We start from the raw sequence: 22,158 nt of genomic DNA on the forward strand, positions 1-22,158 counted from the left end.
GGTAAACTCTCCTTTTTTTCCTGAGTCCCAGCAAAAGCTCCCCGTTCAGCCAGGCCGGTCGTCTTCCCCTCCCGTTCTTCTTATGGCACATGGGGACAGCCTGCTCCTGTGCCTTTAAGACTTCCTTCTTGAAGAACGTCCAGCCTTCCTGGACCCCTCTGCCCTTCAGGCCTGTCTCCCAAGGGACTCTCTCAACCAGCGTCCTGAACAGGCCAAAGTCCGCCCTCCGGAAGTCCATGGTTGCGGTTTCGCTGGCCTCCCTCCTTATTTCACATAGTTACACCAAGAATAAGTAATCATATAAAAACATCTCAGTTACCAAAAGATTGAGTACATGCAGAATTACACATCCTCTCATGTTTTTAATTTTACTTTGCTTAGATAGACTAAAGAGATTTTGGAAACGCAGCTCATACCTAGTTTTTTGCAGTTATCTGATGGTTACAAGGAAAGGCTCTGCCAACACATACACCACCTTTTTTGGGAAAATGAGTCAGTTCTTGTCATGCCAGGAGACGTTATTCAGGGCAAGAGGGACTCCTTCTCACCGCTTTCTGCTCAGACTTTCCAGTGGCAGAATTGGATGCAACAGGTCTGCAATACCAGCACAACCCACTCGTGCACAGTATTTGCTTTAAAAGGCTAATTTTCCTATCGGTTTCTCATTGTACAGCAAATCTTTCCCAAGATATTGAATTCTTATTAATAATACCATTAGTCGTAGGAATCTCCTGGGCTAGCTGCCACTGTTTGAACAGATGCTGAATAAACATTAGCATGTCCTATTGTGCATTTTCAGGGTTTCCAAATAGCCCAGGGAACTGCAAGCTATTAATAGAAAATACAAAGTTTGAGTCAGTCAGAAAAGTTACCTTCAATCCTTGCAAAAATTTCACTGTACAGTACTATGCATTTGTAACATTCTTAATGAGAGAAAAGAGGGTAACTTGGTGTGTTGTTAACATTAAATGGAAAAGCAGAATGCATGTTTGCTTTAAATGCAATGAAAAAGCATTGCATTTCAGACTTCTTTATTAAAATATTCCAATACTGTACAGACATAAAAACTTAAGCTGAAATAAAGCCTAAGTTCTATTTCATTTTTTAAATGAAACTTAAGCTGGTAGTAGAAATAAAGCTATGGAAAAAAATATTAGTTAATATTTGACTTTTTTCAGAGAAATGGGAAAAGTGTTCAGAATTATCTGTACATACAAATGAATACTAAATTTAAAAATACTTTATTAAGAAAGAAGAAAAAGAAATGAGAATGATACTTCAGGCTCTTCTATTACACTGCTTTGAATTGATTCATGGAACAGGAAAATGTGAACAAGAGAAATCTGGAAACTTGTTTTTTTCTACCAAAACATCTGTTTTTAAAAGGATGTCTTGAAACTGCAACATATAACATACACTGATCATCAGACTTAAACTTAACTTTATAGCCTGGCAAATGCAACTTTGCCATTGCTAATAAAGGCTCATATGCTTTGTAGTGACTTGATGCCTCAAGGTCTCAGGACCTGTTTGGGCTGGTCTTGGCCTGAGAACATTTAGCCTTTTTAGTTGCGCTAGCAATTTTCTATCAGTCAAGTAACTCTTGCCTAAATTTGTATTAGTTTAGGTTTAATCAACAGCAATAAGAAGCAGTGACTGGAACCATGACTCTAGAACACAACATAGTGGGGAAGAGTGCAGACACAGGTGATGGCAGGAGGTCCCAGACTGCAAACACAAATCACAGTGGTTACGCCAGTCACTACAGAAGAGCAGCCTTCTGAATCACTTACAACTGGTTTCAGAGATAACAAGGAGAATGGAAAACAGATTAACTGGGAACCAATGAAAAGAGAGAGCATGTGAGGTGCCAGTCTTAATGGGGGAAAAAAAAAAAAAAAAAAACACCACACCAAGCAGACTAGAGACTGAGGAGAAAGAAAAATGAGACATGAACATCGCGCTTATCCTGTGAAGATGTCAGGACACTGTCAGCTCTTTGTAAAGCATCCTTCCTGGTCTTCCTGCAGAAGTCTGAAACATCAGCTTTGGGACATCATCAGAGCAACATTGGAAGGTCAAGCATGCCTTCAGCCAAAGAGAAGGTGGAGATGCTAAGAAGTTCTGGAACAACATTTGACACTATATTACTAATGAGACCTTTCTGGGTTAATTTGGACTATGAGTGTTAGTATCATTGCAACTGGACTCATGATAACTCTTTGTTCTCTTTTGATTACACTGTTAAAGTTAGACTAACAATAATATCTCAGCTCCATAAACAAGGTTTGTTCCCTTTTGTCCATACTAAGATTTTGAGTGTAGTGGTATCAAGATGGACTTCGATAGTGAGCTTACAGAATTGTTGAGAGCTGGTTGTGGAAAGTTACAGGGACTGTGAAATTGATGGAGAAAAATGAGAAAAATATACACTAAAAAGAGCTTAAAAAGAGATAATTTAGATATGGTAAATGTAACTTCCACCATTTTTCAGTAAAATGCTAGAAGATGTAATTGGAAAATATGCATAAACATCAAAGTGATAACCAGATCATGTTCATTAAAAAGAAACAACAATGGAAACTCTTTAGCACTGTTGCATGTGCATTTCTAGAAACAAAGACTAGAGATTATACAATTGACAGGGCAAACTGTTCTTATATGAAATAGTGTAAACAGTGAAAAATTCACCAAAAACAACAGCTACTATGTTTTCCCCATTTTATCAGCAGTGCTGACAACTGAACTTGGCCCACAGTATATCAAAACCAGTAAACTATGAAATGCATTGGCTCATTCTATCTGGCTAGAAAAGCTATTTTTAAATGGCTTTTCTATGAAGTCTGCCAAATGGACTGAATGCCAGTTCGGTACTGCATAGAATCATAAAACCATAGAATCGTTTAGGTTGGAAAAGACCTTTAAGATCATCGGGTCCAACCATTAACCTAACACTGCCAAGTCCACCACTAAACCATGTCCCTAAGCACCACATCTACACATCTTTTAAATACCTTCAGGGATAGTGACTCCACCACTTCCCTGGGCAGCCTGTTCCAATGCTTGACGACCCTTTCAGTGAAGAAATTTTTCCTAATATCCAATCGAAACCTCCCCTGGCACAACTTGAGGCCATTTCCTCTCATCCTATCACTTGTTACCTGGGAAAAGAGACCGACAAACACCTCGCTACAACCTTCTTTCAGCGATAAGGTCTCCCTCAGCCTCCTTTTCTCCAGGCTAAACAACCCCAGTTCCCTCAGTGGCTCCTCAGAAGACTTGTGTTCTGGACATTTCACCAGCTTCGATGCTCTTCTTTGGACATGCTCCAGCACTTCAATGTCTTTCTTGTAGTGAGGGGCCCAAAACTGAACACAGTATTCAAGGTGCAAACACATACTGACTTTTCTGTGAATCAGTGAATCATTTAGCTGGAAATATTAGCTGCCTATTTCAATTTGAAAGGATAAGGTGGAAACACAAGAGTACAAGACCCCTGAATTTATGTAAAGATCACACGTTGTCATAATCTTTGTACTCCTATGGCTGATCCAAAAATTTCTGGACAAGTGGAGTCCCTACAGTAGAGAGTCAGTCTCTCCAGTGGAAGAGTGATGTGGCTACAAAGGCACTGGCTACCCAATTCCAGGCTTCTGTGTTGAGATCTTCCTCAAATTTCTTTCATGTCCCTGGAACGCTGTTTTTAGACATAGCCTGAAAAGTAGCAACTGCCAACAGTAAAATGGATCCTCCTAGGTAACATTATCAAATCCATAAGACTGGGGACAAAGCAAGACAAGGCAAGGCCATAGATCTGTCCCACATGGCTGCACTGGCTAATGGACTTTGGCTGCATTCTCCTTTCTTAAAGAGGAATTTTTAAATGTTTTTATGTCATTCATAAATTTCCACAGAGGTTGCTCATTTAATAGCCAGCGGAAGAGCACTAGACTGATTGTTTCATTCATTGGTTTAAACAATAATTTTAACCTACTCTTGGCTGAACACCATTTTAAACCATTCTTTCAGCCATTACCAATGGAAAAAGAAAAGAAAGAGAGAAAGCAGGAACAAGAAAGAAAGAAAAACTTAAAATCTTGAACACATTTTATTTTCCCAGTAAATATGTGTGTTTGTCTGAAAAGCTATTTTTCATCAGAAAACATGTTACAAATCTCTTAATTGTTGTCCTTCATAAAAGAATGTAACAGGCAACTGTTATTCTGAATTTTATTCCAAGATCAAGTACTGAGTATTTGCTAGCAGCCATTTCTGAATGAATAGAAAAATCATTATAATGTCACTCAACAGTGTTTTTGCATGCCTGAGTTAAAATGCTATATATGTTTGTATTTTATTTAAGTGAATACTTTTCAGCCTTCACTTGAATCTCTGCAGTATTTTAGGATATACTACAAAACTCTCTATGCTTATTCAAATGCATGCACAAAAACATTGCCCGTGTTCTACCTCTCACGATTTCTAGCTTTTCAGTGGATTTCCTTCGTTTGGGATCAGCACTCCTTTCAAGCTAGCTTTGCACTGCACTATTCCTGCTAAAAAGCTTGCAAAATTTTGCAATAATTTAAAAGAGTTTATTTTAGACAATTTCTGTAGAGTATTCCCAACTAGCAACTTCAGAAGAGTCATTTTGGTCCCAAGATTGGGAGTTACAAGAGTGGGTGCTGCTCCCAGCTTTGCCACAAATCTGCTGAGAGACACTGTGCCCCTTTGCAGTGCTCTGCTTCCCTTTCAGCCCCTTCCAGGTAGATGTCTTCCCTTATTCTGTGTTACATTGGATTTATCACAAGATATATTACTTTCACCCTTTGGAGACCAAAAGCGTACACTCAGATGAAGCAAACAAATTAAACTCAATCTGGGAAGAAAGTTCTGAGATTTTAAATTAACATAAAATTTAGTCGAGAATTAAAATTTAAGTTGTCTACAACAGCTAAAGTCTGAAAGTGACTCCATGGTGAGGCAAGCTCAGAATCAAAGACACCTAGTCCCTGACATCAGTGTAGCGTGCAAGGGTACCCAACAGCCACAAGTATTTGTGGTTTGCTGAAGACTCATCAGTCAACCAAACAGATAAGAAATCATTTTAAAACTGTGAACCATTTCAGCTCCAACTGCTCAGCTGCCTTAATGAAACCTCCAACTTCAAGAATTCAGAGAACTCTAAGTAAAAAAAAAAAAAAAAGATTTCACATAACTGTCCCACCTCAGTTGTAACATACAATGTATGATATACATCATACATTGTGATATTGAATGTTCACAGCAACATGTTATATGCATAGACAGTATACAGGAGAATAATGCTTTTCAAAATTATTACTATGGCTTTACTTCGGGACTGGACACTTTTGTAAGATACTATAGAACTATAACTTTACATACAAGGAGATGCTTCCTGCCCCAAGGGACAGCTTACATTGAAAGGGAACTGGTATGCAAAATGTGAAGAGGGATAGAAACAAACAACACTAAACAAATTATGAACTAATTGTGCTTTTTGTTACTGTAGTTCTTGAGAGATCCTTACTGTCACTTGTTTTCTCTGTAAACCATGAATAGTTGTTGGATAACATTTGGCAGCATGGGTCTTCCTTATGAATTGCTATATTCTGAATTAATGATAGCCTGGAAGAAGAGGCTAAGATTTTTGTCTGAAAGGCAATAGGTAGACAAGGGAGTTTGGGGCCAAAATAGAAAATTAGCAGTACTACAGAAAAGAGTAGGTGTTCAGGCAGGAACAGAGTAAAGAAAGGTCTTGAAGATTCACTTGACTTTCTTTTGCTGAAACAAAATGAAACAACTGTGAGGATTCACAGTGATTGGCAGCAGCTGTAGGACAGAAATAAACTGGTTGAAACAATGCAAAAGAAAAATGTGCTTGGTGTTGACGAAAGTTGGAGTCAGAAAGTTAATGAAAATAATAAGGTCTTGAGACCTCATAATTAAGAGTTATAGTGGTTGGCTGACTGCACAGAAAGGAAATTATGAAGTCTAGTAATAGGGAACAGAAATGCAGCTCAAGCTCATTACATGGAAGAAGGCATACAAGAACAACCATGACCCCTTGTTCAGGTCCAGTAACGAGAAGAACTGTACTGTTGACAATGACAAAAAGCCAGTGAGTGAAGATCCTGGACCATAAAAAGTATAGTTTCAAACTAGAAATAAATTCAAGAAAGACATGATCCCCTTATGGACTCCATATGAACAGAATAGGAAAAGTAATCCTACAGACAATTCATCCTATGTTAGCAGTATCCAAGTTATTTTTCACAAAAGTTGTTATCTTAATCCATTTATACCACCTTGGCACTTATTGAAAGGTGTATTTTCAAAAATTATATTCATGTCTTCATTACTCTCACAACTTAGCATAGAAACATTGTGTATCAGTGAATTAAAAAAACCTAATCTAATTTTGTATTAATCTAGATGGTAAACTGTTAATGTTTCTGCATTCCCATTTTAAATTTTGAATCTACCTTAGGTTTTTAGAATTAATAATTGTAATTATTCAAAACCCTTCACATTAATATGTCAATCAATTCAACTATATACATCTTGTGATCAGCTGGGATAGGGTTAAGTTAGAGATCTAGTCCTTCTCTAAACAGGAAGAGAGAAATTCCTCCAGACAAATATTCACCCACTCTTAAATAAGTGGGTTTGAAAGAGGAGTTATACTGGGGCATATTATCAACTGTGCAAGTGTTAATAATTAGAAGACTAGCATGCCTCTTTTTTGCAGCAGTTGCCAATTCCAGAAAAGTGAGGAAGAGATTAAATATTTCTGTCAAAACAATCTTTATTAAAAAACTTGTGACTAAAACAGATCATCCAAAAAAATCCCTCTCAGTTAGCAAAGAGAAGATGTTAGAGAAGGTAAGCCCTATGAAAAAGAGGAATTATGATGTTCATTCAAACACACTGATCCTTGAAGAATTAATCTCTGAAGGCAATATTTCTCATGTCACTGAAAACTGGAATAAGCCAAGTCATGTTTTACTCCATTTCATAGCCTGTAGCTCAAGAAGAGTGTCTCATCCCGCAGGAAATAATTGCAGCTGAGTTACCAGTTTACCAAGCTGGTTCCATCTTGACAGTTTTAGCAATATTTAAAATGGAAGCTTTAAGATCAATAATTCAGATTTAGATTCCCCACGCAGAATAATCAATGGAAGAAGAAGAGGAAGAAGAAGAAGAAGAAGAAGAGGAAGAAGAAGAAGAAGAAGAAGAAGAAGAAGAAGAAGAAGAAGAAGAAGAAGAAGAAGAAGAAGAAGAAGAAGAAGAAGAAGAAGAAGAAGAAGAAGAAGAAGAAGAAATCACAATAAACAAGTAAAACAATGGTATAAGAGTAAAAGTACTGAGTGAGGTTCATATATTTCACACCTGCAGTGAATGCCACAGGTCTCCTAATGTCTAAATGATGTGCTGTTATTATTCCTGAAAGGCAGGTTAATCTAGTACTCTTACATAATGCTAGTTGCGCACAGTATTAGTTAAGTGCATTTTCACATGTTTCAGATGGCCATGAATTGTAACATCGCACAGACAAAAACTGAAATGCCTTAAATAAATTCTTAGGAAATATAAATCTGCTCTTATTTTTAAAGTCAAGAGCCTTGCTTTAACACAAATTGTGTCACTGAAGAAAATGGGGTATTTGTGCTACGAGACCTCTCATTCCAGGGCAGCACAACAATTTTTGCAAAATTCTAAGACATTTTAATATATCTTGTATGGAATATGTATGATAATTACCAGCACTCAAGTGCTGTATAAAACTAAAGTCTTTAACCCAAGAAAGTCCAAAGAGGGTTAGAGAGGTCATTCATTTACTTTCATATAGAGTTCATCTTTATTTTGGATAGCAAAAAATATTCTTTTTTTGGAAAGAGAATTCCTTTCTCTTTTGTCAAGGAATAAATTGTTAGTTCCCTGAGACGAATTCAGACTGCCTGCACGCCCTCTGGTCATTTTCCAAGTCATTCAGGATTACAGGGCTACGTTTGCATAGAGCTATCGGCCTGCATCACAGAGGAAGAATTAAACAAGTATTCATGAACATTAGTAATGGTTCCTTTATTATTAGTGTCAGATTAAAAATATCTTGCTATGCGAGGAAGACACTGTCCTTCCAACTCAGGGCTGTGGAGAAAAAAGAACATTACCCAGCCCACACAAAATGCAACGACTGTCATCACGGCAAATAATCAGTATTCACCGCCAGTCTAAGAACACAAGGTAAAGGAAGAAAAGGAAAAGCAAAATAAGAGCTAAAAAGAACTGGAAAAAAAATCAAGAAGTTTTATAGCCACTGCACTGGATCCTGCTGTCTTATTTCTTTTCTTGTGTGTGCCACTTATGCTACAAAACTGCTATTGCAAATTGTAGTCCAATGGAAACAAATTGTGTGAAACTCCCCTCATGAACCATAGGAGTCACCTGTGCTGCTGAAGTATATACAGCATGAGCAACACAGCCTTGCATACGCAAACACCCACGTATGGCTGGCACAGAACTAGTTTCCTTCTGTATCTGCCAGCTAGCCAGCATCTGGTGTGTCACAGAGAAAAAAAGTAAGTAATCCAATGAGAGCATCTTTTTTTCTCCAGTTCTCTTATATCAGGTTTCTGCCTTTGCCTTTCCCATGATGACCACTACTAGATACAGAAAAAGCGAATGAGTTTTGATTGAAGGTTGCTCTACATAACTCATGCACTAGCAATATTCTCCTGCATACGGCTAAAGTATAGGAGCATTTTATTTCATCTTTTGTTTTTACATTCCAAAGTTTCTTCTTCTTTCAAAGCACAAAGTTGAATATGGTATTTGCTGTTTAATTTGTTGTTTCATAGGCACAAATGCTCGCTAGTTGTCAGCCCACAATCTGTACCTTTTAAAATGTTTATTGTCAAGAAATAGTGACTGCTTATAAGCACAGTTAATTTTTTTTTTTTTTTTCCTACTGCTATTCAGCAAGTATAACTTTACCTGTTCTAGCAGGGTTACTGTTGTAGAGCACGTATTGCTGTGAGTGATATTATGAAGATTTCCTTGGATTTTAAGGGTGTAGGTGTGAATTTTTAATGAGGCTACAGAAAACTGATTTAGTAATGATATATCACTCTGCTTGTGCATGTGTGTATGCATTCAGATTTGGAAGTGAGGGGGATGCAGCTGAGCAATTCTGCATGAAAGAAGGAAAAAAAATTGCTATGATGAATCACAGTGCATTATAAATCAGTGTTTTGATGGCATAATATGTTGGTTTGTCCTATATAGATTTCACTTCAATGATGATTTGTCCCACAACTTATAGAAAGAGCAGTTCTGCTTATAGGGTTAAGTTTTCACGTCAGCTAATAATGTCTTAGGCTTTTTTGTAAGAGATGTATTCCCCGAATTATCTCTTGAACTAAAATTTTGCAATAAATATAGAACATTAGAGAAGTTATTTGCTGTTCTTGTTTCTGTAGTAGCTCTAAATCTCTTAATGGTCTTTCTACAAGCAGGGAAAAAAGTGATCATTTTCACATTACTGAAATGTGGTTCAACAATATCATATCAGATTGCTCCTCAGTTTAACACACAATACTGTGCTCCACGTTGGAACATGATTTCTTAGTGAATAACATTCAGATGCCTTTCGATGTGTCACTAAACCAAAAATGCCCGCTCATTTCTCCAAGTCAGGTGGCTTAGATGCAAGAAAAATGCAGGAATTGTTGATGCTGGTGAAATCCAAAGGCCCATAATTTCAAATGAGAGCTATGATGGGTCTGGAGAACAAGCCTTATGAGGAGCGGCTGAGGGAGCTGGGGTTGTTTAGCCTGGAGAAAAGGAGGCTGAGGGGAGACCTCATCGCTCTCTACAACTACCTGAAAGGAGGTTGTAGCGAGGTGGGTGTCGGTCTCTTCTCCCAAGTAACTGGCGATAGGACGAGAGGAAATGGCCTCAAGTTGCGCCAGGGGAGGTTTAGATTGGACATGAGGAAAAATTTCTTTACTGAAAGAGTGGTGAAACATTGGAACAGGCTGCCCAGGGAAGTGGTTGAGTCCCCATCCCTGGAGGTATTTAAAAGACATGTAGATGAGGCGCTTAGGGACATGGTTTAGTGGGCATGGTGGTGTTGGGTTGACGGTTGGACTCGATGATCTTGGAGGTCTCTTCCAACCTTAATGATTCTATGATTCTATGATTCTATGTAATGCCAAATTATTTGAACACTAGATGTGTAAAACAATAACAGGAAGCTTACAAAACCCTTTCTAGGAAGTCAACATGCTGAAAGTGCCTGTATAGTATTGTATGCGGTGTGGGGAATAAACATGAGTTAGAAATCTGTGCAGGGCCAGAATCTTGGGATCACAGAAGGTCATGCTGCCAACCAGAGGGACCTCAACAGGCTAGAGAAACAGGCTGACAGGAACCTCAAACACTTCAACAAGGGGAAGTGCCAAGTTCTGCACCTGTGTAGGAACAACCCCAGGCACCAATACGGTGCTGCACCAATGCGGGCTGACGAGCTGGAGAGCGGCTTTGCAGAAAAAACCCTGGGAGTCCTGGTGGACATCAAGTTGAGCATGAGACAGAAACATGCCCTTGCCCCAGAGAAGGCCAATGGTATCCTGGGCTGCAATAGGAGGAGCGTTGCCAGCACATCGAGGGAGGTGATCCTTCCCCTCTACTCAGCACTGGTGAGGCCATAACTGGAGTGGTGGGTCCAGTTCTGGGCTCCCCACTACAAGAGAGACATGGACATACTGGAGAGACTCCAACAAAAGGCCACAAAGATGATGAAGGGACTGGAGCATCTCTCCTATGAGGAAAGGCTGAGAGAGCTGGGGCTGTTCAGCCTGGAGAAGAGAAGGCTCAGGGGAATCTCATCAACACACTTAAATACCTGAAGGGAAGGTGGAAAGAGGACAGAGCCAGGCTCTTTCCAGTGGTTCCCAGTGACAGGACCGGAAGCAATGGGCACAACCTGAAACACAGGAGGTTCCCTCTGAATATCAGGAAACACTTTTTCACTGTGAGGGTGACTCAGCACTGGCACAGGTTGCCCAGGGAGGCTGTGGAGTCTCCATCCTTGGAGATGTTCAAAAGCTCTTTGGACATGGTCCTGGGCAACCGGCTGTAGGTGACCCTGCTCGAGCAGGGTAGTTGGAGCAGATGACCTCCAGAGGTCCCTTCCAACCTCAACCACTCTGTGATTCTGTGATTCTGTTCCACTGTCCTTCACACCTGAGGTGTCACCCCATTAGCCAATAGCTGCACCTTTACCTCTCATGACTGTATCAAACAAAACAAGGAGTCAAACAATACTTATGTAAATAAAGCAATAAAGTTCAAAACAGCTTGTGGTACCACAGAATACAACTTTGGGAAAGATAATACTCACAGTGATACCACTGAACATAGTAATACAAATTATGTCTAGACTACAAAAACTAGACATAATTTTTATATGGATGGATAGGTAGGTAGATAGATAGTTAGATTTGCCTTAGTTTATGTTGGCTGTTATTTCAAGAGATAAAAGGGAGTCAAACTGACATAAGCAAATACTTCTAACTATTTGGGAGTTATATTGGCTGCTTTTTTTTTTTTTTTTTAAGAAGTTTTCATTATTAACTTTCCCCTCATGGTTGAATTACTCAGTGAGTATACAATTGAGCCTATTCAGGCAAATGAAGTTTGCAAAATGATACTCATAGCTACTAGGTAGATGAAAGTGGGATTTTCAATTTTTTAATATTTATGAAGTACCAAGTGCACTACAGAGAAGACAAATGCTAATACCTGATGAAACATAATTGAGGTTAGGCTAGATTTTATTTAAAACCCATCTTATCTCCCACAATACTTTTGTGTTGTCTATTATGAAGACATCGCTGTTGTTATTTGCATTGTGGGAGTACCTAAGAACCGTGTTCAAAATCTGGCACTCCATTAGACTGGGCATTGTATATTTGAACAACCTCTTTCCCACAGAGTTTGCAATTTAGAACCTAATTTGTGGAATTACATTATATGATCTATATCTATCACACTGTTGCTGATAAGAAAAGGTAAATTTTCTTCACTGTAATCACAAGTTGTAGACCCTACATTTATTTTTCTGATGTTTTGTTATAGCCTGAAAGGGAAATCTCATAAAGTCAAGCCTTAAACCTTTCCATTACTGAAGAAAGCAAGAAGCAATTACCCCACATCCATCCAACTTCTGAGCAGAACCAGCATTAAGTGACTCTTAGTCATGAATAATGTGTAAGAGCCCTGAGACACAGAAAGAGATTTCTCTTTCTCATTTTAACTCTGAGAGGACAAGAATCCCAGAGTATCCCATGTTTCTAGATACTGTAAGAGAAGAGCTTCTGCCCAGGGAGATTCCACGGAGCCACACAGGAAAACACTCCCAATCATCTTCCCATGCCAAAGTATCCTTCTGGCTACTGAGGTGGGTTTTAATCCACTTGCGCTATTAGCAGGAACTCATACAGAGTTGATAATGAATCACTTTTTAAAAAATCTCTGATACCTACAGATAACATATCACATGGCAAAGTCAAACATATCACATAGCAAAGTCACGTTGAGCCTAAAAACCCCAGCCACTTCATTCATACCCTCTTTACAGAGGCATAATTTCTAGGCATGTATATAGTGTGTCTTAAAGCAACACATAAATATTTTGAGGGACAGCTTGACAGAGGGGCAAAGGGCTGAATATTAAAGGTTTGGTGCTAGCAAATTGGATACTTGAGTCCAGAAGAACAGGTCTGAGCGATGGTTGTACCACCCAAAAAATATTAGAGGAGATTCAAGTGGGGTGAAGTGAACGGGCCTTAGCCCTTCTACCAGAGGGGGCCAGCCAGGCACCTTGTGTAAGGATGTGCAAAGCTCCACTCTCTCATAAACAGGAACGATAACAATTATCTCCAGGCCACCTCTCTTCTGCAGACTGGTCCTCCACAGTTGTTCTGCACTGAGGCATTAAATCTGCCACACTGCACAGCAGAGTGATACAAAATTTCCTGGTTCTGATCTTCATTATCTTTCTAACATTATCTCCTCATTCTCTCTCTTTGTTCTCTCTCTCTGTTTCCTCTATAATATATCTATTTTCAGTGCTAATATGTTTGTTTATGCTGATTTTGTAACACAGGCAGCTTCTGGATTCATTCAGAGCCAAACCATTCATTCACAGTAACCACTGAGCAGCCTTGGGACAAAAGAGACTACGATGTGCTTTACTATGATGCGATTTTTTTGGTCATCTTCCTTGATGCTGTATTTCTACTTCTGCTGAAAAGAGAGCTGAAACTGGTGTTTACTTGAGATAATATAAATTTCTTCAGAAAATATAAATTGAACATAAATTGCCATATAAATTAGCCTAGAGCAATAAAAACGATGTAGTGGTGAGATTCTCCATCTTATCTTCAATCCTTTAATTTACAGCTACTTCTCTGTCTTCCAGCACAAGCAAACAAAATGCAAGAAGCAGACGGTATAATCAGTAATACTACAGAGTATTAGTTGCAGCAAAGGAGCTGAGCATTCTTAATCTTCACAGTCATCTGCAGCACTAATTATGTTCTCAGTATCACCAAGCTATTGTCATGTGAAATTTGCTTCGCTTCCATGTGTCATTATTTATGCACTGGGTGCAGCAGATGGGTATAAAATCTTCCTCTTCTCACAAGCAGAGGAGGCATTTGCATGCAGACCCTGGAGCAAATGAAGGGCAAAAAATAATTAGCAAAATGTTTGGAGCTAAACACAGTGCTGGAATGGTGAATTCATTGGAGAAGGGCTAAGCTTGATCATCCCAAGTTGAATGCCAATTCATTCAATGTCAGCAATGAGCAGCAGAAGTTCTGGGAGAGCAGTTGGGCCAAGGCAATGAAAAAATGAATAAACAGCAGAAAAGAAACTGTATCTCTCAGAGTTAGTCTTTGGCATAACAGTAAAAATGAGCTTGCTTCCCACATCTGTTTCTGTTCTATTATTTAGATTTAGATTTACTGGCTGCTACAATATTTCTGTAGATTTTTTTTTTTTTTAATGGAATGTGATTTTCTTGGAAACCTTACGTTCCCTGTTGCATCTATTCAGGAAATCAAAATATGCATCAAGTAAAACATAGGAGATAATAAAATTCCCTATGTACTTCTACAAAATGTGACATATAATTAAAATAGCAAGAAGCTGTTTGGAAAAAATCGTCAAAGTAAATCCCTGAGAGGCTGAAAGTACTTGGCTTGGCTGATACTCCAAAAATACTTATAACAGTCCTGAAAACAAACATCTGCATCTGAACAGTCTCATTACATGTCAGATCACAGGATCTTTCTTTGAGCAGATCAACTTTTTAAATTTTATTCTGTAGTTAATCACAGTAAATTAGGAAGCACCATTTAGAACTGGTGAAATAACATCCCAGGGAAATTGTCTTTCCTGAATCAAAATCCTGTGAGATTCAGCTATTTTGTTTTACAGAAAAAGATGTCTCATCACACTTTCAGTAGTTTTTATTTAATTCTGTGAACAGCCTCCAAACCACATGCTGTGAGGTAGTACATATAGTAGCATGTTTACATAAATTTGACTTAAATGAAGTGACAAAAACTCTTCAAGGTTGATGTCTTCAGTGCTGTGATGTTACGGGGATGTGTCTTGGGGGGCGGGGGGGGAACTGAATGTTTCCATTTAGTTTCAATGCAGGAGACTTGGCTAGATGCACAGGAAAACAGGATTTGAGACTACTTGTAGGATCGTGTTTCACAGGACGTGCTGGGTTGCAAAGACGTTACGCCCACACTTGCACAGAGCAGAAGTGCCCCACACCATCACCAGTACTACAAGAACAAGCTGGAGGTACCAGAATGGGCACCACACAATACTGCCATCACCACAGCAGTAACATCAGCAGGTCCTGCTGCTTGCATAGGCACAACTTGGTCAGTCTGTAAGGTTTTGTTCTCCCATATTCTGGCATGTGTTTATATGATTCTATTCCACTGAGATCAAGCAACTGATCACAATTCCTTTATATTCATGGAAAAAAAAAAAAAAAAACCCAACAAAAACAGATTCTTCAGCCTTTTCCTTATCTCCATTGCTATGCAACACACTTGCACTTTTCTTTTCCAGCAACTCTTCTTCTACAATTGCTATTGATGCCAATGCTGGACACTTGCAACATAAAAGAGAAGGTAAGCAGTTTCTCAGAAAACCTAAGACATGTAAAATACTACTTCTCTATGCTTAACACCTGTTTCATTTAAACTCGCTGGAAGGATAAAAAGACCAGCACCATATTCTGGTTTCACCTCCTATTAGCACAGTATTTCTAGTTACATCTTTGAAAAATATTCACAGAGAAGATAAATAGAATTTTCTGCTAGTCCTAACTAAAGAGAATATACCCAAAATGCATCCCCTGGAAGATGCCGATTTACATTTCTGTCACCGCTAAAGCACAGAATAGAATTGGCTCTCTAGGGGACTTCTGTTGTTTTTGTTTTGTTGAGGTTTTTTTAATAATAGGTACAGACTTCCTTTTCTATGTGTGAAATTAATTCAGATGTAATTTTAGCAGAAATTATGCAGAGTGTTAATATGATGTAGAATGCTCAGTTGAAATCACAGAATCTTTGTATGAAATAGATGTGTCCGTTTTGTGTTGCTGAGGAGAAAAGAAGTGTTTCATGAATATGTTTGATTCAATATTAATAAGATAAGTCTGTAACTATGTTTTTTAAAAAGTAAGAAACTGCTTTCATTGCTGTACTGTACACCGTGAAAAATTATACCAATACCCTACTCCACTAGATTTCTGATTGAATAAGGCACTGTTCATTTCAATAACACCAACCTAAACTACAAAGTTTTGCTGTTATAGCTATGTGAATGTAAACCAGGGGGGAAACATCCTTTGTAGACACAATCTGTACCTGACAGGTTATGTCATTCTGGTAGGTAATTTAATTATCCTATAGAAAGAATTCCTTTAATGGGTACAAGCACCTCCTCTATTAGAAGTGTAATTATTTCAGTCTAACTATACAATCGGAGATTTTATAACATAGGTAAGCTCTAAGCTGGGTTTTTAAGTGATAATATTTAAAATAAAAAAATATGTAAATCAAAGAGGAGGCAGAGAGACTAATGGAAAATAATTTTACTTGTTACAAAAAAAATTTATGTGCAATTTTTAACAAAATGAAGGGCTGTTTTGTTTCAAAACATCTCTCCTGAATTTTTTTTAGTTAATATTTTCGTATTTAATACTTAATTAACTTAGTTAATATCACTCTGAAATTGTTTTCCTATGGAATAAAAACTCCAGCACCATCTACACCTGCAGTTAAACCTCCCTCCTTTCTATGGAAGTTATTGTCTTTTTTTGGAGTGCAGTGAAGTTACTGGGAAGTGTTTTCCCTCCATTTTTTGTCCACATTTTAAAGAAATACTTTGGCCTAATTATATTCTTACTTACATAGAAATAAATTAGATAAGTACAAAACACTAAAAAAGAATTCTTCTTAATGTGTTCTTACATTTATTCCCTGCTCGTAGAGATAATCCCTTTTCTCACTGTACAGATAACCTCCATCCTATTGCTTCACCCTCTTCAACATGAAATGGCATTTACTATGACATTTAAAATACCAGCATGTCATTTCTCCTGTACATGTTGGCTTTATCACTTCCAGTAATTGCACACAATTAGGGACAGATTTTCTAAGGAACAGCTTGACAACAAAGGGAATGATGACAGGAATCTTAGTACTGGGATAAAGAATGAGTAATTTTAACCTGAAAAACTGCAGGCTTCATATTAGCTATTCTAATTAGTACCTGACAAAAATTAACTAGAATAAAAAGAATCCAGTGGAATCCCCAAGGAGAGGTAGCACATAGCATCCCACCTGACGTCCTGCTTCCCCTCCTCCCTGCCCTTCCTCACGGCCAGTCGTGGGACCCCACTCCCCTCCCTGCACTGCACTGGCTCAGGTGCCAAGTGGGCATTTTTCCCTGACTTAGCATAAAGATACTCATTTTTAATTGTTATATTTGTTTTCTGACAGTATAGTTAGCTGAACCAGTTTGGCACAGCAGATGAGCATCAGAACCTGTAGAAGGAGTAGAGAGGTGAAGAGGCTGGACTGGGGATTAATTAGCTCAGGCTGTGAAGTATTACTTCACCCCTAAGTGCACTGTCTGCAGAACTTATTGATGTGGAGCTACTGTCATTTCAGACAAATCAGCCCCTGAGGATGTATCAACATTGATAAACTGCTATGAATATAGAAATAAAGTAAGCTCATTCGCTTTACTAGACTTCGCTCAAGTCATTTCTTCTGTTATTACTAGTAGAACAGGCTCTTTAGGTCACAAAGGCCACTTCAGGTTGTCTAAGGAATAATAGAATTCTCAGCTGTTGAACCAGCAAAAGCAGAAGTATCAGACTAGGTCAAGCATAGAAGTCTGCTGAGGCTCTGTGTGTGCACGTTGACATAGCCAGCACTGAAAGCAGGAATAAGATGTGTGCGCACCTAACCAAGGGATGGGGAACAGGCAACCCAGCCAAAGTGATTGCAACGGGAGATAGGGAGACAGTCCCTATATGTACTCTCCATAGGTGGGCTTTAGGTCCATAAAGGCAGACTTTAGCTCCAGATTCAGATATTTCAATTCAGGTGTTTGCGAGATTGGTATCCACATATGGGCAACGTGCCTGCATTTCCACTACAGTCAGTGGCTAGTCCAGTGTATGCTAGAGTGATGTTCAGCTGACCAAATGTAGGTATGTTTGTTGGGATGAGCTAAGTAGCTCTTTAGATCCCACTAAGTGGACTTAAGCATCTTAGTGCATGAATCAGCTGCCTAAACATGGGTGCTTGCTGTCATCTGAGACCCCGTCAGTTACGCCCAACATCTGATGGATGGGCTGGTGGATATGACACAAGACCTACAGCAATCTGCTTCCCTTTGGAGTTGCAACCGGGGACCTGAAGGGATACCTTACACCACCACCTAGAATAACACTAGGCATCTCGGTTTAGGCAACTGGTTCCCCTTTTCCCCTTCCCCAGCTTGAGATTTAGAATGACTCTTACCAAACTTGGGCTATCTTATATTTTAAGGGCTATTCTGAAAAGAGATACCAGTAGAATTAATAGTTTATAGCGTTAGGTACATGCTACTCATTCATTTCTAATGATTGCTCAGTAGGAACATCTTCAAAAAAATAAGGCACAACAGCCACTCTAACAGACATGTTTTTCCCTCTCTTACAGCTACCTCTGCCTGGTAGGAGAATATTGAAAATTTAAAGTTGTCTTTCAGACTTGAAGCAGAGTAACAGGTCTCAAAGAAAAATTCTTCCAGTCTGTTGACAGCTTCTAACTCCTCAAGCTGGGAACAACTAGAGAATGACAACCAGCTAGACCTTATAATAAAAGCAGTGATATCAAAGCTCAGGCTTATGCCTAAGGGAAGGAAAACAGCATCTAGGCACTTGGGCTAGCATATTAATCTACTCTCTTTTCATATTTTGTACCTGATGGTTTGAATGGATAACATTGTCTTTTGAAACAAAAAGCAAAAACATTGCATTTTAAATCATACTAAAAGATCTTGTTTAGTTTGTCATTTCTGGCCAGGCAGTTGACATCATTGCACTAATTCCCAGAAGCATTTAATCAGCAATTGGTGGAATTAATAATAAATTTAGAAATGATTGTAAGGTTTTCAGGGACAGGACCCAATACCATTAGATTAGTATTGTGTGCAGTTCTGGGCCCCACAATTTAAGAAGGATGTGAAGGTCCTTGAACAAGTCCAGAGGAGGGCAACAAAGCTGGTGAAAGGGCTGGAAGCTGAGGAGCAGCTGAGGACTTTGGGTTTGTGTAGTTTGGAGAAGAGGAGGCTAAGGGGCAACCTCATTGCTCTCTACAGCTTCCTGAGGAGGGGAAGTGGAGAGGGAGGTGCTGAGCTCTTCTCCCTGGTACCCAGTGATAGGACACATGGGAATGGTTCAAGGCTGCGCCAGGGGAGGTTTAGACTGGACATTAGGAAGCTTTTCTTTACCGAGAGGGTGGTCAAACACTGGAACAGGCTTCCTAGAGAGGTGGTCGATGCCCCAAGCCTGTCAGTGTTTAAGAGGCAGCTGGACAATGCCCTTAACAACATGCTTTAGCTTTTGGTCAGGCAGTTGGACTAGATGATCATTGTAGGTCCCTTCCAACTGAAACTAAACTATTCTATTCTACAAATTCAGCTGCCTCACCCAGCCTTCAGTGCAGTGATAACTGCTTACAGCAGGGATCTTTAGCAACCAGTGGAGCAGGAGTTAGCAGTTCAGCTAACCAGCAGCAAAGTTCAAGGGAAATGACAGGGATTAACTGACACAACAAAGCTAGACATTTTTCAGGTAGGACACAGAAAAGCCTCTTCCACATATGAACAACGATTTAGCAACCAGTTAGAACTTTTTATATTCTGTGTTGGATTTTCTCTAAGCCTCTCCTATTGGCATCCTCGTTCCACTTTGTGCGAGTAAATGGCACACATCCAGAGAAAGTCACATAGCCATGTGGCTGGCCATCCATCCGCGAGCAGGAGATATCTCAGTCCCTGTTTACCCACTGCTGTATCCCACTGGCAGCTCATCATCACTCTATGGTAACAACTGCCGTCAGATCACTGTGCTGCCTCTCATGTCTCCAACTGATGAGCCAAAGGTTTATGGCTTTATTACAAAACACTTAACTTTGCAATCTGCACTTTAATACCTTATTTAAAACCGCTTTTAGGTTATGTATATGATTAAAAGCAGTGAAGAAGCTTGTAATACTTTTCTGTCCTCAATTTATTATTTTTCAAAGTGTTAGTATTTAAATGGATTCAACTTCAAATTTAATATATTACTGAGGTGAATAGAGTCTTGTAATTTCAGAACTCTGCTATTGTTTCTGCTTATCTGGAACTAGTTTTCTGCACGGTTACATATATAAAAATAATTATTTTGGTTACCTTTCTGTGACATGTAAAATGAATTGAAATGGGAAGTCTCAGAATGTTTCATGGTAGGGATTATATCTTCCTAAAGGAATAAGCATGTGCATGTGCCTAAACATACTTCCCTACCCATTCACAATGAAGTATCAACCCTAAAAACTGTCAGCATCTGTTTACATGGCAAGGTTATGTTATAAAAGAAGTTCAAGTATCTGTATTCTTTACTATGATTTAGTGGTAATAAACAAAGTGGCTAGAAACAAAATCTATACAACTAGCTGTCAAGTGCCTGAACATTGGTCATTAGCATTCTGAAGTTAACCAAGTTAACAAAAATTAATTTTAAAAGAAGCATTTATTTAAAAATTTGCTGGTGCTTCATTTTGCCTTGCATACTTGGTGCCAACTCAGTTCACTGTCACAAAACTGAATAAACTCAAAAAAATTCATCCCATTAGCACTAAAATGTGATTCTTTGCTTACCATACTATATTTCATCACTTCATAAACAGGAGTAAAACACTTTCTGAGACTAGTTCTCAAGACAGTTAAGCACCACTACATGCCTTGCAGCCTCCAGTTATGGACACAGATAATGGACTGTTGACACCATACTTCAGAAGTATCTCTAAATCGGAGTCGTCAAACACTGGTACAGGTTGACCAGAGGAGCTGTAAAGTCTCCACACTGAGAGCTATTAAAAACTCTGCTGGACACAGCCTTGAGCAATCTGCAGGTTGCAATGTAAAAGCAGGTTTACATTGACCCTGCTTTGAGCAAGGGGCCAAACCAGATGACCTCCACTGGTGTCTCCCAGGCAAAATTATTCTCTGATTGTGTGATTACATTTTTTGGAAAAAAGACAGAGTTGTTGGCCTCCCTTCCTTTTTTTTTTTTTTTTTTTTTTGTCTATTCGTTTTTTTCTTTCTGTTTGTATTTACTTATAAATTTATTTATTTTCTTACCATACATTTGTTCTTTGGAACAAAGATCAGACCTCTGTGCCTCTACTTCAGCACACAGGGTCCTGTCCAAGAAATAGTACTGTGTCCAATCTCATAGTAACTGATAATTGTGCTCCAAGCAGTTGCTATTCCTATTATTTCTGACTTTGAATTATGGATCTGACTTAGCAGTCAAGTCATAGTTGTTTTGATTTGCATAACCTGCAAGAAATTGTTCTGGAACTTTCCTGAAGAAAAAAAAAAAAGAAGAAGAAAAGGAATATGCTGTGAGCAGAACCTCACAGAAATAGAGGTAGCCTGAAATGTCATATTTTTTTCTTTATTCCTAATTCTGATGTTAGTATAAATTGCCCCAATAGATCACTGCATTGTTCAGGACTTCATAAACCCTGATACTAATGTTTAACCTAGTTTTTACCCATTGCAGTTTAACATTAAAACCTCTCTTCTTCTGCTTACTTGAGTCATAATCAGAGATAATGCATTCTCATGTTAGTGATGACAACTGCGGGCAAGCAGCTCTTCTTTATGATTATGTTGCTAGTTAGAACACTTACTTATTTTTTAACGTTATCATATAAATTATGACTTTCAGGTGCTTCAAGGGGCTTGATGCTCTCCTATGAACTTTGAATCATTAATTAGTTTACCTTGAAACGTAGTTTTAAAATGTGTAATGGATGTTTTGTGGTGCCAAAGGCACAAGAACCTTAGTAAATATGATAATAATGATTTTACACTGTATAAACAGTCAAAAAAAAAAGCAAAAATAAAATGCAAAAAAACTTAAGTGAAGCATGGCTCATACAAGACAGGATATAATTTGCTCTGGAACATTTAGCAATCATTGTCATTTGAAGAAATATTTTATCACACTACGTAACAGGCAGAAGATTAAACCATATTTCTTTCCTCTTTACCCTGATATAAACTCATGACAGATACCAAGTCCGTTCATAAACTGAAATTAGTAGGCTCAGTTTAATCCTTTGCAATATCAAGTGGCAGATAAATTATATGCCATCTGTCGCTCCTTCAAAGGTCCTTCTTACTGTGTCATGGTTCAGGCAACACCAATATTCTCAAAATCAGTGATCAGGTATTGCTTCATCCTGGAGATTTCTGAGCTCC

Source organism: Pygoscelis adeliae, unplaced genomic scaffold, assembly GCF_000699105.1.
Source record: "Pygoscelis adeliae isolate BGI_AS28 unplaced genomic scaffold, ASM69910v1 Scaffold42, whole genome shotgun sequence".
Taxonomy (NCBI): domain Eukaryota; kingdom Metazoa; phylum Chordata; class Aves; order Sphenisciformes; family Spheniscidae; genus Pygoscelis; species Pygoscelis adeliae.